Source organism: Dendrobates tinctorius, unplaced genomic scaffold (genome assembly GCF_039654945.1).
Source record: "Dendrobates tinctorius isolate UK_male_01 unplaced genomic scaffold, ASM3965494v1 ptg000082l, whole genome shotgun sequence".
Taxonomy (NCBI): domain Eukaryota; kingdom Metazoa; phylum Chordata; class Amphibia; order Anura; family Dendrobatidae; genus Dendrobates; species Dendrobates tinctorius.
In genome coordinates this window covers 9,039,656-9,057,850 of record NW_027361750.1, presented here as the reverse complement: position 1 = coordinate 9,057,850, position 18,195 = coordinate 9,039,656, and the positions used below count along the sequence as shown (strand labels likewise).

Here is an 18,195-nt window from a genome sequence, read left to right as displayed (position 1 = left end):
TCCAGTTCCATTGGTGACACCCTCATCTTCCATACATGCAATGTATAAGATCGGAACACCCTTTTTAATAAAAATGCCTCCATGTGGCAGCACAGTGGCTCAGTGGTTAGCACTGCAGCACTGGGGTTCACCAAGGACAACATCTGCAAGGAGTTTGTAAGTTCTCCCCGTGTTTGCTTGGGTTTCCCTCCAGGTTCTCCGGTACTAATAGGGAATCTAGATTGTGAGCCCCATTGGGGACAGTGCTGATAATGTCTGTAAAGTGCACATATCGGCTGGTGGTTATGGGTGCCTTCCGCTTTGGACCCTCATCTACTGTATAGCATATTGGCTGCAAAGAAACCTGGCATGTTTATAAAATGTTACACCATCCATTACCCATTAATATTATCAAGCTGTGCATGAAATTTCCCCTGCAGAAGTAACCTCCTAACAGATGTTCCCACAGATAAGGAGGATCACAGGGCTTATATTCAGAAAGAGATTTACAAATCAGACCCCTTTCTGGTGGAGGGTTTAGCTGGCAGGGTCACAAGGACATGTTCCCCAGCATGTTCCCAATGTACAGTGTACTATTAATAAGTGTGGCTCTCAGATTTATTTGGTGTACCCAACACCCACCTCTATAATCACAGCATTCTGTATTGCTAATAATAATAATCAAACTGTCACGGTCACGTGTGTCTGGACGCAGCGAGTACCGCAAGGCGAACCCATGACACGCGTGACCCTGGATACCCCGCCTCCAGTGGGGCGAATTTAAATAATAAAACGTGCAGCTGGATACGCCGCCTCCAACTGGCGAATTTAGGTATTACACGTTATACATACAGTAGTCTGGAAACCCCGCCTCCAGTAAGGCGAATTTAAATAATAAAGGGGAACCTGGGTAACATTAACAAGTGGGCCCAGCGATAGGGAATAGGGAAGTGGAGACCTCCTGTACTCCCCTGAGCCAGTGTCCCTGCACTCCTAACGTTCCCCATGCCGGTTCCGCACCGGGCGACGCACAGGAACCTAAAAACCCTAGCTCGCCCTAAACCCTCACTAGGGAATTGGTCGGTGCGGAAACTAATCCCACCACTGCACTAAACACACATGAGGGAAAATGACAATACAGGGGAAACACCACTTAGCTTTGCTCTGTTGCGTACGCTCCTAGCAACAGAGCCCACCACCTGTATCTTCTCCTCCACCCGGAACCATCACCAAAACTGGATCCTTCACTATAGTGCAGCCTTGGAGCAGAGTCCACCACCAGTTGCAGCTGCCCAGTAATCAGAGTCCCAAAGATGAGTCCAGCTTCTGCCAAAAAGTCCAGCATGCTTGAGTCCAGTTTTCAGCAACCAAGTCCAGCATGCTGAGTGCAACTCTCACCATCGTCGCCACTCCACCAAGCCATGCAAGCACCTCCTGCTGACACCAAAAACTGCGACTCCACCGCGCCATGCCAGCCCTTCTTGCAGACCACATAGCTGCCACTCGTCCAGCTCCTTCCTCACCCAGGCTTGCTTCCCAAATGACGAAAACAATATCACCAACCGTGATTGAACAACCCTCAGCCTAAATTATAGAGCCTCACACCCAGTGGCGTAGCGTGAGGTGGGCGGGGGGGAGAATGCAATGACGGTGGTGTTGGAAAGGGCAATAAATGGGGGTGGTGGAGGAGGAGGAAATGATGGAGGTGGTGGAGAAAGCAAAGATAGTGGTGGGGGAGAAGAAAATGATGGAGGTGGTGAAGAGGGCAATGATGGGATGTGAGGGGAGGAGGACAATGAGGGGTGTGGGGGAATTGGGATGGGAGGAAGGGGGACTTATAATGGCCTTAGGAACAGGGGGAGGTGGAGGAAGACATCATCGTTTATTATGTCTAACACAGTCCCTTAGTATATAGTGTACTCACTAATTCTGTATAATACCATCCTTAGTTACAGTACATAGTTTCCTCTTTTATTATGTATAACACCATCCCTTATTACGTACCATCCTCTCTAGTTATATATGATGCCGTCCCTTATTATATAGCTTCCTCTGCTGTTATGTATAGTGCTGTCTCTTACATAGTGTATTCTTGTTAATTTTGTTATTTACAGTGCCCTCTTTTATTACATAGTCCCCTCTCTTTTTAGATATAAAATGACTGCTGATCGAGGAGCCGGTGACCAAACTACCAGTCCATCAGCTCCTCCATTAGAAAGGAAGCTTTCCCATGCTCCATCAGCCATCATTGCATTACACAGCTAACAAGACAGGACGGTATGTAATAAAAAACAGGGCTCTATATAATCCAATATGTAAGGTCTGTCACATTATTAAAAATTATTATTAAAAAGCCATTAGGTCTTCATCCAGCATCATCAAGCTAATACATACATATATATAGAGAACTGCAAGAAGATGAAAGTCTAGAAATAATAACAGCAGAGTTAGTAGCAGACTAAAAATTAGATCTTTGAGTGTAGTGTGGGCTCTTTGGATGCTTCTGGATTATCAACGACCAAAGGGGCGGCAAATTTTTCGACCGCCCCGGGCGCCACAAACAGTAGCTACGCCACTGCTCACACCTGATTTATAATTGCGTGCACATTAAACCTAAAACTAAGGTGTGATACCACTCACCACCACCGGGGTAACATAGAATGCACAACACCACGTGTAATAATTCTAATGGCCACCGGGGGCAATCAACCCACTTTGGCACCTAGCCAAAGGAAAAAAAGATCAATTTGTGCATTTAAACTGTCAGATCCAGCCTGGATCATGACATAAACTCTATAAAAATGATGGTGTAGACACTGGAGGCGTCAGTATCAAAATAAAAGCAAAACCCCCAGGGCCTTAACGAAGATGTCAACTGCTTGGACAACTTCTTCTCATACCCCTCGTTTGGCCCCAATGAAATACTCACATCCTGTGCCGCCGCCGTTCTCGCAGTGTCGGGGCTCTCATGCGGTGTATGACATGTGAGGCCGGCACCCAATAAGAGCTACAATCACTGTCTCCGCCTTCAGGCAAATTGAACATGAAGAGGAGATCCCAGGATCAGCTGCAGCCCAGACTTCCTCTTCATGATCGATTGTCCGAAGCGGAGACAGTGACGCCGGTGCTGACACTGGGAGCCGGCGTCACGTGTTATTCCACCGCACACCACACGAGAGCCCCAGGGAGAGCGACTGCCGACACTGCGGGAACGGCGCCTGCACGGGAGGGGATTATAGGCTTTATTATTTTGTGGGTGCCAAATATTTTGCTCAAGAAGGGGTTGTCCTAGTAGTGGACATCGCCCCATGGTAAATTTACAACGCAGGGGAATCTGATTCCCTGACCCCTCTGCTGCCTCCGGTGTTTGACTGACAGGCCACTGCTGAGATTTCAGAGGAGGCAGTGTACAGTTCGCCCCTGTGCACCAGAATCCTATACGCATTTTTCTACATTTACAACACAAAAAAAATTCTTGAAACTACTTTGTAATTTATGTGTACCAAGAACAGCGCCAAAAACAATAATAAATAATAATAAATTTTATTTCTATAGCGCCGACATATTCCGCAGCACGTTACATTTCAGAGGGGAATTTGTACAGACAATAGACATTACAGCATAACAATAATCACATAGATCATAACAGATACCAAGAGGAATGAGGGCCCTGCTCGCAAGCTTACAGTCTATGAGGAAAAAAAGGGAGACACGAAAGGTGGGTGGTAACAGTTGCCCTGATTGTATGGACCAGCCATAATGTTAAGTGTGTAGCAGTACAGATGCAGAGGGCTAATTGATGCATAAAGCATGTGGGAACATGATGCAGGGAACCTGGTTATGGTAAAAACTTTTGGCTGTGCCACATAGGGATAGGTTAGGTTAATGTGTTGAGGCGGTAGGCCAGTCTGAATAAATGTGTTTTCAGGGCACGCTTAAAATTGTGGGGATTGGGGACTAATCATATTGACCTGGGAAGTGCATTCCAAAGAATTGGCGCAGCACGTGTAAAGTCTTGGAGACGGGAGTGAGAGGTTCTGATTATTGAGGATGCTAACCTCAGGTCATCAGCAGAATGGAGGGTGCGGGTAGGGTGGTATACTGAAACAAGGGAGGAGATGTAGGGTGGTGCTGAGCCATGAAGAGCTTTGTGGGTGAGGGTAATAAGTTTGTACTGGATTCTGGAGTGGATGGGTAGCCAGTGTAATGACTGGCACAAGGTAGAGGCATCGGTGTAACGATTGGCGAGGAATATGATCCTGGCAGCAGCATTCAAGACAGATTGGAGGGTGGAGAGTTTGGTAAGAGGGAGACCGATTAGAAGAGAGTTACAATAGTCGAGACGAGAATGAATAAGAGAAACAGTAAGAGTTTTTGCGGAGTCAAATGTAAGAAAAGGTCGAATTCTAGAAATGTTTTTGAGGTGCAGATAACAAGAGCGAAGCCAGTGATCGTATGTGGGGGACAAAAGAAAGCTCGGAGTCAAGTATGACCCCAAGACAGCAGCATGTTGCTGGGGAGTAATAGTGGAACCACACACGGAAATTGCAATGTCGGGTATAGGTACATTAGTAGCGGGAGGAAACACAAGGAGTTCAGTCTTTGACAGGTTCAGTTTCAGATATAGTGAGGACATGATATTAGACACAGAGTTTAGACAATTGCCGGTGTTTTCTAGAAAGGCTGGTGTGATGTCAGGAGAAGAAGCGTATAATTGGGTGTTATCAGCATAGAGATGGTACTGGAAACCAAATCTACTGATTGTTTGACCAATAGAGGCAGTGTACAAGGAGAAGAGGAGGGGGCCTAGAACTGATCCTTGAGGGACCCCAACAGTAAGGGGAAGGTGAGAGGAGGAGGAACCGGCAAAAGATACAGTAAAGGAGCGGTCAGAGAGATAGGAGGAGAACCAGGAGAGAATGGTGTCCTTGAGGCCAATGGAATGGAACATAGTGAGGAGGAGCTGATGATCCAGAGTGTCGAATGCTGCAGAGAGATCCAAGAGAATTAGCATGGAGTAATGACCATTTGATTTAGCTGTTAGTAGATCATTAGAGACTTTAGTGAGGGCAGTTTCAGTAGAGTGTAAGGAGCGGAAGCCGGATTGGAGAGGGTCAAGAAGAGAGTTATCAAAGAGATAGCGGATAAGGCGGGAGTGGACCTGGCGTTACAGAAGTTTAAAGATGAAGGGAAGATTAGAGACAGGTCTATAGTTTGCGGCACAGTTTTGGTTGAGGGATGGTTTTTTAAGTAGAGGATGTATATACTATGTATGTATAAACATTATAATTTGTCCCACATAAAACAAAGCTTTAAACAGCCACATCAATGAAAAAAACAACAAAAATTATGGCTGTTAAGAAGAGGAGAGGCAAAACGAAAAAAAGTCCAGTCGTTAAAGGGGTTGTCCAGTCTCAGAAGGAAAGTGAGTGCAGGCTGTCAAACAATGATAGTGTGATGCGCACATGTATTTCCCGTGACCGCATGTATGTGATTTGTGTATGTGCAGTCACGTGCAGACTTGTCTCAACTGACTTGAGAGAAGCGCAGGAGTCTAGTCGGCACCTGACCGGAAGTATGCAAACCACATACATGTGAAGACGCAATCTCCCACCTGCAGGGAAAAACAGGGGAATCGTGACAGTGTGCACATCACGCAGTGTAGTGTCATCGTTTGGCTGTCTACAGTCCGAGACGGGACCACCCTTTATTCCCCCCGTAGTGACCAGACCTGAACGGCCCATAATCATCTGTACACTAATTGTAATAAGAGAAAGTATGGATTCTCATCTCGCCATTACATCCTCTAATTGGAACTTTTCCCAGGTAGAATCGCAGCAGATACAACGCAGGCATGACCCCTTATTCCAGTATTGTACACTGGTTACATGTAATGTCTTGGTCATATACCCAGAACCTCTGCCATTAACCATCTCTGTACCAGAGGGTACTGACCTCATATCACATAAGTGAAGCCTATTGTTTTCTCAGCTTGGATCGTACAAATAAAACTGTGAAGAATGGCTCTTACCTCGCAGATGATTTACTTTGAAGGAGAAGTGTAGGATGAGAACTCCTGAAGAAGTAAGCAGTGACATGAAGGAGGAAGCAGAGTACAGAGCACACACTGTAAGAATGAAGGAAGTGCGGTGTGGGCCGGGCAGGGGCTGGCCGCTGTCATTGTGATCTCAGTTACTCTGGTGACAGCAATGTCACGGCTGCACCTGCAGGATCAACACCAACGCTCCCATGTGAAAGGGCTGGGACGCTCCACATTTATGGATTCAGAGTTTGGGTCACAAGTTCTGTTTCTGGTGACGACTGTAGCCAGATGTGTTTCATCTGTAAATTAAAGGGGTTTTCACCAAGAATTAAAATTATCCCCTATTAGGCTGTGTGCACACGATGCAGATTTGCAGCGGATCCGCAGCGGATTTTACCGCGCAGAAACGTTGCATATCCGCATTGTGATGTACAGTAGCCTTAAAATCAATGAAAAAAAAAAAACCGCTGTGCAGACGCTGCAGATTTTTCCGCGTGGTTTTCCTGCGGTACAAAATCCGCAGCATGTTACTTCTTTTGTGCGGTTTTCCATCTCCCCTGTCACCAAATCCGCAGGGGGAAAACTGCACAAAAACCGCAATAAAACCGCAGGAAAAATGGAAGAAATCCGCAGGAAAAATGCAGGTCATTTGACCTGCGGATTTCTTCCATTCTGGGCGGAAAAATCCGCAGGGCTAAAAAGTCCGTCTGCACTCAGCCTTATTAGAGGGCTAGTTTTACTCTTGGAAAACCCCTTTAATATGTCCGTGTGTGCTGAGCTCCTTTAGGGTATTTTTACTGAAAAATTAGAAATGAAAATGTGAGGAATTTTCACTTTATCATGTAGAAAGGGATCACACATACAGTCCTGTGTCCTTGTGTGTACCACATTGAGCATGGAGAAAAGAAAGAAGACCAAAGAACTGTCTGAGGACTTGAGAAACCAAATTGTGAGGAAGCATGAGCAATCTCAAGGCTACAAGTCCATCTCCAAAGACCTGAATGTTCCTGTGTCTACCGTGCGCAGTGTCATCAAGAAGTTTAAAGCCCATGGCACTGTGGCTAACCTCCCTAGATGTGGACGGAAAAGAAAAATTGACAAGAGATTTCAACCCAAGATTGTGCGGATGTTGGATAAAGAACCTCGACTAACATCCAAACAAGTTCAAGCTGCCCTGCAGTCCGAGGGTACAACAGTGTCAACCCGTACTATCCGTCGGCGTCTGAATGAAAAGGGACTGTATGGTAGGAGACCCAGGAAGACCTCACTTCTTACCCCGAGACATAAAAAAGCCAGGCTGGAGTTTGCCAAAACTTACTTGAAAAAGCCTAAAACATTTTGGAAGAATGTTCTCTGGTCAGATGAGACAAAAGTAGAGCTTTTTGGGCAAAGGCATCAACATAGAGTTTACAGGAGAAAAAAAGAGGCATTCAAAGAAAAGAACACGGTCCCTACAGTCAAACATGGTGGAGGTTCCCTGATGTTTTGGGGTTGCTTTGCTGCCTCTGGCACTGGACTGCTTGACCGTGTGCATGGCATTATGAAGTCTGAAGACTACCAACAAATTTTGCAGCATAATGTAGGGCCCAGTGTGAGAAAGCTGGGTCTCCCTCAGAGGTCATGGGTCTTCCAGCAGGACAATGACCCAAAACACACTTCAAAAAGCACTAGAAAATGGTTTGCAAGAAAGCACTGGAGACTTCTAAGGTGGCCAGCAATGAGTCCAGACCTGAATCCCATAGAACACCTGTGGAGAGATCTAAAAATGGCAGTTTGGAGAAGGCACCCTTCAAATATCAGGGACCTGGAGCAGTTTGCCAAAGAAGAATGGTCTAAAATTCCAGCAGAGCATTGTAAGAAACTCATTGATGGTTACCGGAAGCGGTTGGTCGCAGTTATTTTGGCTAAAGGTTGTGCAACCAAGTATTAGGCTGAGGGTGCCAATACTTTTGTCTGACCCATTTTTGGAGTTGTGTGAAATGATCAATGTTTTGCTTTTTGCTTCATTCTCTTTTGTGTTTTTTCATTTAAGACAAATTAAATGAAGATAATACCAAAGAATTTGTGTTTGCAATCATTTTCAGGAAGAAACTGAGTATTATCTGACAGAATTGCAGGGGCGTCAATACTATTGGCCACAACTGTATGACTTGTTCCTTTTCCTCTCCTGGGCAACCCTAATTATAAAAGTGTGGCGATCCCACAGAAGAGCATGCAGATAACATATGTGAAGGGAAAAGACCAAATTACAGAGATCCGAGCCAGTGTCAAAGCAAATCTGTCACAATCCAAACTGCACACATGATTAAACAGATGTTAGACCTGAGTGGTGGCCATTTGTTTTTAATCCTGTGTGTCAATAAAGACTTTTGTATTTTTGTTATTTTGCTGTGGTGTGCATACTTACTGTAGTGCTTTCCTTTTTTCTTGGTCTATTGTCATTACTACTGGTTTTGCACCTCCCCCCATTATTTGTTATTTATTTGGTTGTGCGCCTAGGTTTTTCTAATTGATATACGCCAACTCACACAATGGAAAAGATGGAGAGTTTAAGTTCTCCATCTTCTCCGTACCAGTGATCAGATTCTTGCATGTGAGAGAATCGGAGCATAGTACAATGACACTCGGCTCACGCTCACAGCAGGTTTTAAGGCGAGGGTTATTTGCATATAGCGTCAGATTCTCTCGCATGAATCATCAGATGCTGCTCGTCAGTGTAGCGAGCCCTGAGGCATCACAGGCTATGATGTAATGAGGGTGATCGCTGAGAACATTACCTGGCAGGTTAATTGTACAACACAGTAAATGGAATATCATACAAATGCTGACATTTTCTGCTCCCCTCTGGTGGCATTCTCTCTGTCCATGTCCTCTGTTTAATGCTGGTATTCTTATGCACAAGAACTGTTTTTTTTTTTAACCAGAGACAAACTAAACTGACTATTTCTCAAGCCAAAACTTGTTATTTGCTTATTATTCGTCCTGTTTAAGCCCTGGGGTAGCGCATATCCATGGTACAGGTGCTTCTCACAAAATTAGAATATCATCAAAAAGTTCATTTATTTCAGTTCTTCAAAACAAAAAGTGAAACTCATGTATTATATAGAGTCATTACAATCAGAGAGTGTTCTATTTCAAGTGTTTATTTCTGTTAATGTTGATGATTATGGCTTACAGCCAATGCAAACCCAAAAGTCATTATCTCAGTAAACTAGAATGATTAACAAAAAACACCTGCAAAGGCTTCCTAAGCGTTTGAAAAGGTCCCTTAGTCTGCTTCAGTAGGCTCCACAATCATGGGGAGACTGCTGACTTGACAGACATCCAGAAGGCAGTCACTGACACACTCCACAAGGAAGGTAAGCCACAAAAAGTCATTGCTAAAGAAGCTGGCTGTTCACAGAGTGCTGTATCCAAGCATAGTAATGGAAAGCTGAGTGGATGGAAAAAGTGTGCACAAGAAACTGGGATAACCGCAGCCTTGAAAGGATTGTTAAGAAAAGGCCATTCAAAAATTTGGGGGAGATTCACAAGGAGTGGACTGCTGCTGGAGTCATTGCTTCAGGAGCTATCACACACAGACGTATTCAGGACATGGACTACAAGTGTCACATTCCTTGTGTCAAGTCACTCATGACCATAGACAACACCAGAAGCATCTTACCTGGGCCAAAGACAAAAAGAACTGGACTATCGCTCAGTGGTCCAAGGTGGTGTTTTCAGATGAAAGTGAATTTTTTGCATTTCATTAGGAAATAAAGGTCCCAGAGTCTGGAGGAAGAGTGGAGAGACAGACAATCCAAGCTGATGGAGGTCTAGTGTGAAGTGTTCACAATCAGTGATGGTTTGGGGAGCCATGTCATCTGCTGGTGTAGGTCTACTGTGTTGCATCAAGACCAAAGTCAGCGCAGCCGTCTACCAGGAAATTTTAGAGCACTTCATGCTTCCTTCTGCCGACAAGGTTTTTGGAGATGGAAATTTCATTCTCCAGCAGAACTTGGCACCTGTCCACACTGCCAAAAGTACCAGTACCAGGTTTACACACAACAGTATCACTGTGCTTGTTTGGCCAGCAATCTCGCCTGACCTTAACCCTATAGAGAATCTATGGAGTATTGTCAAGAATAAGATGAGAGACACCAGACCCAACAATGCAGACGAGCTGAAAGCTGCTATCAAAGCAACCTGGGCTTCCATAACACCTCAGCAGTGCCACAGACTGATCGCCTCCATGCCACGCCACATTGATGCAGTAATTGATGCAAAAGGAGCCCCAACCAAGTATTGAGTGCATTTACTGAACATACATATCAGCAGGCCAACATTTTGTATTTTAAAATCATTTTATCAAGTTGGTGTTATAAAGTATTCTAATTTACTGAGATAATGACTTTTGGGTTTTCATTGGCTGTAAGCCACAATCATCAACATTAACAGAAATAAACACTTGAAATAGATCACTCTGTAATGACTCTATATAATACAGGAATTTCACTTTTTGTATTGAAGAACTGAAATAAATTAACTTTTTCATGATATTCTAATTTTGTGAGAAGCACTTGTATATTCTACTCACACCTACTTGCTCGTTAGCTATGGTGCAGATGTTTTTCTGCTGCTAAAAGTTTTCTCCCCTACACCTCTGCTTGTATCATCTGTGGGAAAGCAGCTCATCTAAGTTGTCTTCAAGGTGACAAGGAGAAGGTGGAACTGCTTATGGTGCAGATCCAACATTGCATATGTCCCAGCCATATCTCATGGATACAGCATAAAACCATCGCTCCTAATGAGAAGCACATTACACTTCATCAGTGCTATACAGTACCACCGTGTCCTGCATTTCTTCACCTGATACATAGCTCCCATATTATACAATGGCTCTGATGCCTCCAGCAATTCAACGGAGGAGAGGGCTCAATGTACCTTCTTTCATTCAAAAAAAAGTTGGAGGTATACTTTCTCTATCAGAGCACCTTGTATCTTTGGCATAGCCAGGTTCCTATCGTGCCTCCTGATGAACCGTGTGGACGGGAAACGCGTCGAGGCGAGAATCTCTACATGGGATAAGTCCCCCTTCTCGCTTTTTTTACTTCTTTCATTTGTTGTGTACACCAGGTTACACTTCATATTATTGGGCCTTGCATCCATTGAATGTTTATGTGCCATTGCTCTGATGACAGGGTGACATTTGTTCCACAAGGACAATATATTTGTGTTTTTTTATAGAGGACTTACTATCTGGAAAATACTTTTCAATACATTACCTCTAAGTATACCGCAAGGTTTTTACTCCTGGTTATACATACAAGCATAAAAGACTGATTTCATCATATGTTTTGTTTTTACCCTGAATCTCTATAATTCATCTCTTTCAAAAGCTGTATGTTTTCCCACCTGTTTTAGCACTGGGCCTATACAGGACAGATTGGGACAGTCGTTGCAGAGTGGGGGCGCCAAATTATCGTTTCTTTCTAGGGTGCCAACCTCCAGAGTCAGGCAGGGGTTATTTAGAGTCTAACCAGGGACCTTCAGGTTACTTTTTTCTGTGAGTATCAGTCTATGTAAATATTTTGTGTTTTTGAACACGGTTTTTGTCCTATACACTCGGTGGTGTTTTTAATGAATAACTAATAAAGCTTTAAAATTTTAAGGGAATACGTTACACAAATGTTTGGTTTTCCCTAGTCTCAAGACATTCCTTTTTTCGCATCAATTGACAGGGCAAAGTTTGTGGGGCACAGGTTAAATGGGCACTAGTAATAGGGGCATTGGTTATAGGGGCACTGGTAGTAGGCCCATAGGTTATAAGGTCACTGGTTATAGGGCCACCGGTAGTAGGCACACAGGTTATAAGGTCACTGGTTATAGGGCCACCGGTAGTAGGCACACAGGTTATAAGGTCACTGGTTATAGGGGCACTGGTAGTAGGCCCATAGGTTGTAGTCACTGGTTATAGGGGCACTGGTAGTAGGCACACAGGTTATAAGGTCACTGGTTATAGGGGCACCGGTAGTAGGCCCATAGGTTGTAGTCACTGGTTATAGGGGCACTGGTAGTACGCACACATGTTATAAGGTCACTGGTTATAGGGGCACTGGTAGTAGGCACACAGGTTATAAGGTCACTGGTTATAGGTGTGATGTACAATGTCTGTGAGGTATGGGGTTTTGTCCACAAAATATGATGTTTTCTGTTGTAACTTTCCAGAAAGATGCGGCAGATATGACAATCCAGGCTGCTAGCTCTGCAGCTTCATCCCTCCTCCCTTCACACACACACAGAGCAGTGCCACCCCCCCTCCTCTACAGCCTGTGTTCCCACTAGTAATAGGAGACCCCCCTGCTGCTACAACCATTTGTTTCCTTCCCTCCTCTTCAGAGCGGGAAAAACTTCTTTGTTTGAAACGAATAAAACTATGAGAGACTATACCATAAGAACCAAATACCCTAGAGATATGAAAATCACATTTTTGTAATCCGGGCGGTCACAGCGTCGCTGCCGTGGTTCTTGCGAAGCCTAATCCTTTCAGAACCTGAGATATGTGTTCCAGCTAAACGGTGTATCAGAACTACTGCATATTTGGTCTTGAATTATTGTACTCAACAAATCACAACCAATGATGCCCTATATGTGTCTGTGCGGGCTGCCCCCACGGAGTTATGATTAGTATAAGTTTTCTAGTGTAATTCTAAATCCAAAAGGGAGAGGTGGGATTAACCCAGCATGCATCTCTCCGTGATGTCACATAGCAAGTCTATAAAGCATTTCCTGGACAAAACCAGAGCAGAACAGCTCAAGTCGTCGTGCTAGAAAGACCCAGATGAGCGGAGAAGTGCAGCTCCGCCTCCACCCACCTTAGCCGCATGGTCTGCCTAAGGAACAATATGGAACTGTGAGTGTAATCTCTTTGTTTTCTCCACTTTTATTTTATACCTGTACTGTACATATTTTATGTCTCAATTTTATAGCAACTTTTATCTGTAATCACTGTCCTCTTTTGGAAAATAAATGAAATAATTATTTAGATCTGTCTCTATGCTCTAAGACTCGAACTATATGCCTTTGATAGATAAACGCTACTAATTCAAGGGGTTTGCCACGGACCCTCTTAATTTAACACTGTGAATTAAGTAACCGTGACTGGTGGCAGCGCGTTGTGTACGGCTATTGCGGCTTGCTGGCAGTCTAGAAGGGTCTGCGGCACCAGCATTCATAATTCCCTTACTGCAGAAGCCTAATTGCCGGTTCACAACAGGCAGCCCGTCCGGCGACCAATTATCCTAGGTGCAGTTCCCTGACTGACCTGAGGGTAAGGGGGCCGCCGGAGAGCTGCAAGTTCCAAAGTGGAACTGAGAAAGTGGGATATACATAAATCCCCGCAGTACTTGGAAGATTGATAGCAGTGGTGGGGCATCCAAATTAAACTCCCCCTGCGGCAAATTGTAGAGCGAGATTAGCTTGCTGGATATTTTTGTCACATGGTGCCAGTGGTGGGATAACTAAGATAAGCCCCACTGCGCCTGTGATAGCCGTGTGCCGGCATTGTGTCTCGTCCCTCCGTCCGCTGATACACCAGTGTCAGTGGTGGAACTGTGACATAGTGGTGACACAGGGTCCGCTGTCCGTCGCGTTTTGGTGGCAGCGGGACTCCCGTTAGTGTCCCCCGTAAGTGGACGAACGGCGGTGGGCTGTTCGTCACATATTGGTGGCAGAGCGGTGGGATAATCCTAGAGCATTAGTGATTTGGTTTGAGCAATCATTCCTCTCACTAAAAACCTGCACGGTTCCTGCGAGAATCCTGCTTCATAGGTTTTGGAGAACAGACTCAGTGGTTACTAGTTCTGAGACATTTGTGTGTACGTACAAGTATTCCCTCCCATTTCTTCGTTTTTCTTTTCTATCTTTTATTTGGCAACCATGGCTACATGGGGAGAATCTTATTATAAGCAGCTTAATAAGGACATCCTGAGGTCCCTGTGCACGTCAAAGCAGATTGATGTCGCCGATAGGACCAAAGCCCAGTTGGTCGCGGCTCTAGTGCAATGGGAAGAGAGCCAGGGCGCAGAAGGCAGCACCTGTGCCGATGGTGCAGCCGCAGGGGTCCAGATGGTGCAGACCGCCAGCCGGGAAGTCCTGGACCCCTATCTGCAATTGGCTCTACAGCAACTCCCTGCCGAAGACCATGTTGGACGTCTGCAGCTGATCCAGCAAGCTCAGGAGAGAGCTGAGCGCCAAAGAGAGGCTGAGAGAGCCGAGCGCCAGGCGCAGAGGGCCCATGAACTGGAGGTACTCCAGCGGGGTGGGAATGCCCCCACAGCCCGAAGCCGTGAGCCCAGCAGCGTCCAGACTCCTAAACCCCGGCCAGAGCATTTTCCCGTGATGGAAAAGGATGGGGACTTGGACACGTTTCTGCGAGCCTTTGAGAAAGCCTGCAGACAGTACCGACTGCCCGAAGACCAATGGGCAAGGTACTTGACCCCAGGGCTAAAAGGCAAAGCCCTGGAGGCATTTGCTTCTCTTCCGCCAGAAGCCGATGACGACTATGACGCCATAAAGCAGGCGCTGATCGCCAAATACCGGCTGACACCTGAGGTATACCGAAAGAAGTTCCGGCACCTCCAACGTGGCCCACACGATAGCTACAGTGATGTGGTGCAAGGACTCAGGACCCACTTTGACCAGTGGATCCATGGACTGTCCGTTGAAACCTTTGAGCAGCTACGGGACCTGATGATCAAAGACCAGTTCCTGCATCTCTGCCCAGCTGAGGTCCGACAGTTCATCCTGGACCGCGAACCGACGAACGCGGACAAAGCGGCGCAGATCGCCGACAACCATGAGGCCAACCGGAAGCCCGAGACGCGGAGGCCAGTCGCCACCAGCTGGAAAGGGGGTAAGCCAGCAACCAACCCCAATGCCCCAGCTAGCCGTCCCTCCGGAGGCCCTGTCCCTGTTGCCAACAACAGGCCGGCTACTGACAGTCGCCTGTGTCACCACTGCCAGCGGCCTGGTCACTTCTTTTACGCCTGTCCGAACAGGCCGAAGAACCCCCCAGCCAAGGCCCCCGGGCCCAACGCCTCTGTTCTTTTGGTGGGAGGTGTGGTTGGGAGGGCTGACGACAACGTTCAACCTGTTCAGGTGGGGGCCCGTCTTGCTACAGGCCTCAAGGACACCGGGGCTGAACGAACCCTCATCCGTCCTGGACTGGCGGCCCCTGAAGAGTTTGTTGAGGGGAAAACCCTGACTGTCACCGGGATTGGAGGCACCCGTTGTCCCTTGCCAGTGGCACGAGTTTATCTCGATTGGGGTGCTGGGAGCGGGTTGAGGGAGGTGGGAGTGTCTGAAAATTTGCCCACTGATGTTTTATTGGGGACTGACTTGGGGAGGATGGTTGCATACTACGTCCCTGACCCCCTTCCCCAAACTGATAATAAGGGTAACGTTAACCCTGATGATGATGATGATGATGATGACGGGAAACTGAATGGGTTACCTGCTAATGCCTTGATGAGTAATGATGCAACTAACAACCATTCTTTCCCCAGGTATGATGCTGATGTGAATGTGCCAAAGCAAACTGATAACCATTCTTCCCCTAGGAAGGATGATGATGAGGTTGATGTATCTGTGCCGACTGAACCCGTTAACCCTTTCTTTGAAGCGGTAGATGTGTCCACAGGTACCGAAGTGCTCAGCCCCGTCACCCTGCGGAGTGAGACGGCTGAGGAACCCCTGGCAGGAGTAAGCAACGGTGCTCAAGAGAATGGGGAGGTGCATGGGGACCATGAGGAAGGTAATGCCATGCAGCTGACCAGTGCCACCGAGGAAGGTAACTGGCCCATAAGTAGCCCTGCTCCTGAAGTGTTGGGGGTGGATGGGGAGGTAGAGCCCAAGCCAGCACCGGCTGGTGGGTCTGTAGAAATCCCCAGGGAGACAGCATACATAGCAGCTGTCACACGCAGTCAGAGTGCCCAGATCGCAGGTAACGCACTGTCTTCTGGACCCTCTGCTGCTACAGGAGAGACTGAACCAGAGGTGAACCCAGAGCCGGTTCCAGAGGGTCCCAGTAAAGAGGGGACCCTGACGTCACTTCTGGCAGCCTCCAGCATGGAGTTCCAGGCTGCTCTGCACTCAGATGCCAGCCTGGAGAAATTGAGAGGTCTCGCCGAGACGCCCACCTCCGAGTCTGATAAGGAGAGGGTGTTCTGGGAACGAGGAAGGTTGTACCGGGAGACAGTACCCGGAGATCCTAAAAAGGAGTGGTTGAGGGAAAGACAGCTGGTCGTCCCCTATCAGTTCAGAACTGAGTTGTTGCGGATTGCCCATGAGATTCCACTCGCTGGACACTTGGGGATCAGCAAAACAAAGGCACGGCTGTCTCAACACTTCTATTGGCCCAAGATGGGGACAGATGTAACACACTACTGCCGCTCCTGCGCCACCTGTCAAAAAGTGGGTAAGGCGGGGCCTGCTCTTAAGGCTCCCCTTATTCCTTTGCCGGTGATAGAGGAGCCTTTCCAGAGAATCGCGGTGGACATCGTAGGCCCGCTGGCCGTCCCCAGCAGCTCCGGAAAGCGCTACATTCTCACCGTGGTAGACTACGCTACCCGGTACCCAGAGGCAGTAGCTCTGTCTTCAACCAGGGCAGATAAGGTGGCTGACGCACTGGTGACCATCTTTTCAAGAGTAGGATTTCCCAGGGAGATGCTTACCGATCAAGGGCCCCAATTCATGTCTCGCCTAATGGAGGCTCTCTGTGAGAAAATGCAGGTGACGCAGCTGGTATCGAGTCCGTATCACCCACAGACTAATGGTTTGTGTGAACGTTTCAACGGTACCCTCAAACAGATGCTCCGCATACTGGTTGAGACCCAAGGGCGCGACTGGGAGCGGTACCTCCCACACCTGCTGTTCGCTTACAGAGAAGTTCCGCAGGCCTCGACCGGGTTCTCCCCCTTCGAGCTCCTGTATGGCAGGCGAGTCCGGGGACCCCTTGGGTTGATAAGAGAATCCTGGGAAGATGAGCCAAACCCCACAGAAGTGTCCATCGTGGATTATGTCATGCGCTTCCGTGACAAGATGCAGACCTTGACGCAGTTGGTGCATGACAACATGACGAAGGCTCAGGCTGACCAGAAGAGCTGGTACGACCAGAACGCCCGGGAGCGGACCTACCAGGTGGGTCAAAAGGTGTGGGTGCTGGTCCCTGTACCAACGGATAAGCTTCAGGCAGCCTGGGAAGGCCCATACGTCGTCCACCAACAGCTCAACCCGGTCACCTACGTGGTCACGCTTGACCATGCTCGGGGTAGGCGCAAGGCCTTTCACGTCAACATGCTGAAGGCGCACTACGAACGTGAAGCTTGCGTCCTACCGGTCTGCAATCTGCCAGAGGATGGGGAGGAAGATCCCCTCCTGGACATGCTGGCCCAGGCCAAGGCCAATGGGTCCATTGAGGACATGGAGATAAGTGGTTCGCTCACCGTGTCCCAGCGGTTGCAGTTGATGGCCACCCTGGAACTCTTCCGCCCCATGTTCACCAACCGTCCTGGGAGGACGGAGTTAGCGGTTCATGAGGTGGACACCGGGAATCACGCCCCATTACGGCGAACACCCTATCGGATCTCTGAGACGGTGCAACAAGTCATGCGCCAAGAGATCGATGAGATGTTAAGGCTGGGAGTGATTCGACAGTCAAAAAGCGCGTGGGCTTCACCTGTAGTCCTCGTGCCTAAAAAGGATCGAACCACCAGGTTCTGCGTGGACTACAGGGGGCTCAATGCCATCACAACCTCTGATGCCCACCGGATGCCGCGCATCGAGGATCTGCTCGAGCGGTTGACAAACGCCAACTACATATCCATCATGGATTTGAGTCGGGGATACTGGCAGATTCCCCTGAGCCCGGAGGCGCAGGAGAAATCCGCCTTTATCACCCTCTTTGGACTGTACGAGTCCACGGTCATGCCCTTCGGCATGAAGAATGCCCCTGACACTTTCCAGCGGATGGTCAACCACCTGCTTCGGGGACTGGAGGAGTACGCGGTGGCGTACTTAGACGATATTGCCGTCTTCAGTTCCACCTGGGAGGAACACCTTCAGCACCTCCAGGAGGTGCTCAGGCGTCTTCACCAGGCAGGCCTGACCATCAAGCCGGGGAAGTGCCAGATAGG

The 18,195-nt window shown here is 47.6% G+C and overlaps 1 protein-coding gene across 4 annotated transcripts in view; it reads right to left on the bottom strand.

Moving 5' to 3' along the window:
• Positions 1-18,195, bottom strand: part of XKR9 (XK related 9) — a 35,030-nt gene that overhangs the window by 12,714 nt on the left and 4,121 nt on the right. Inside the window, exon 1 of one of the 4 annotated variants that reach the window (XM_073583874.1) lies at positions 6,011-6,139. The exons of the other annotated variants lie outside the window; for them this stretch is intronic. The gene's annotated coding sequence lies outside the window, so the exon portion shown is untranslated. Of the gene's footprint in view, positions 1-6,010; positions 6,140-18,195 lie in introns of those variants that run through there. 4 annotated transcript variants of the gene reach the window in all.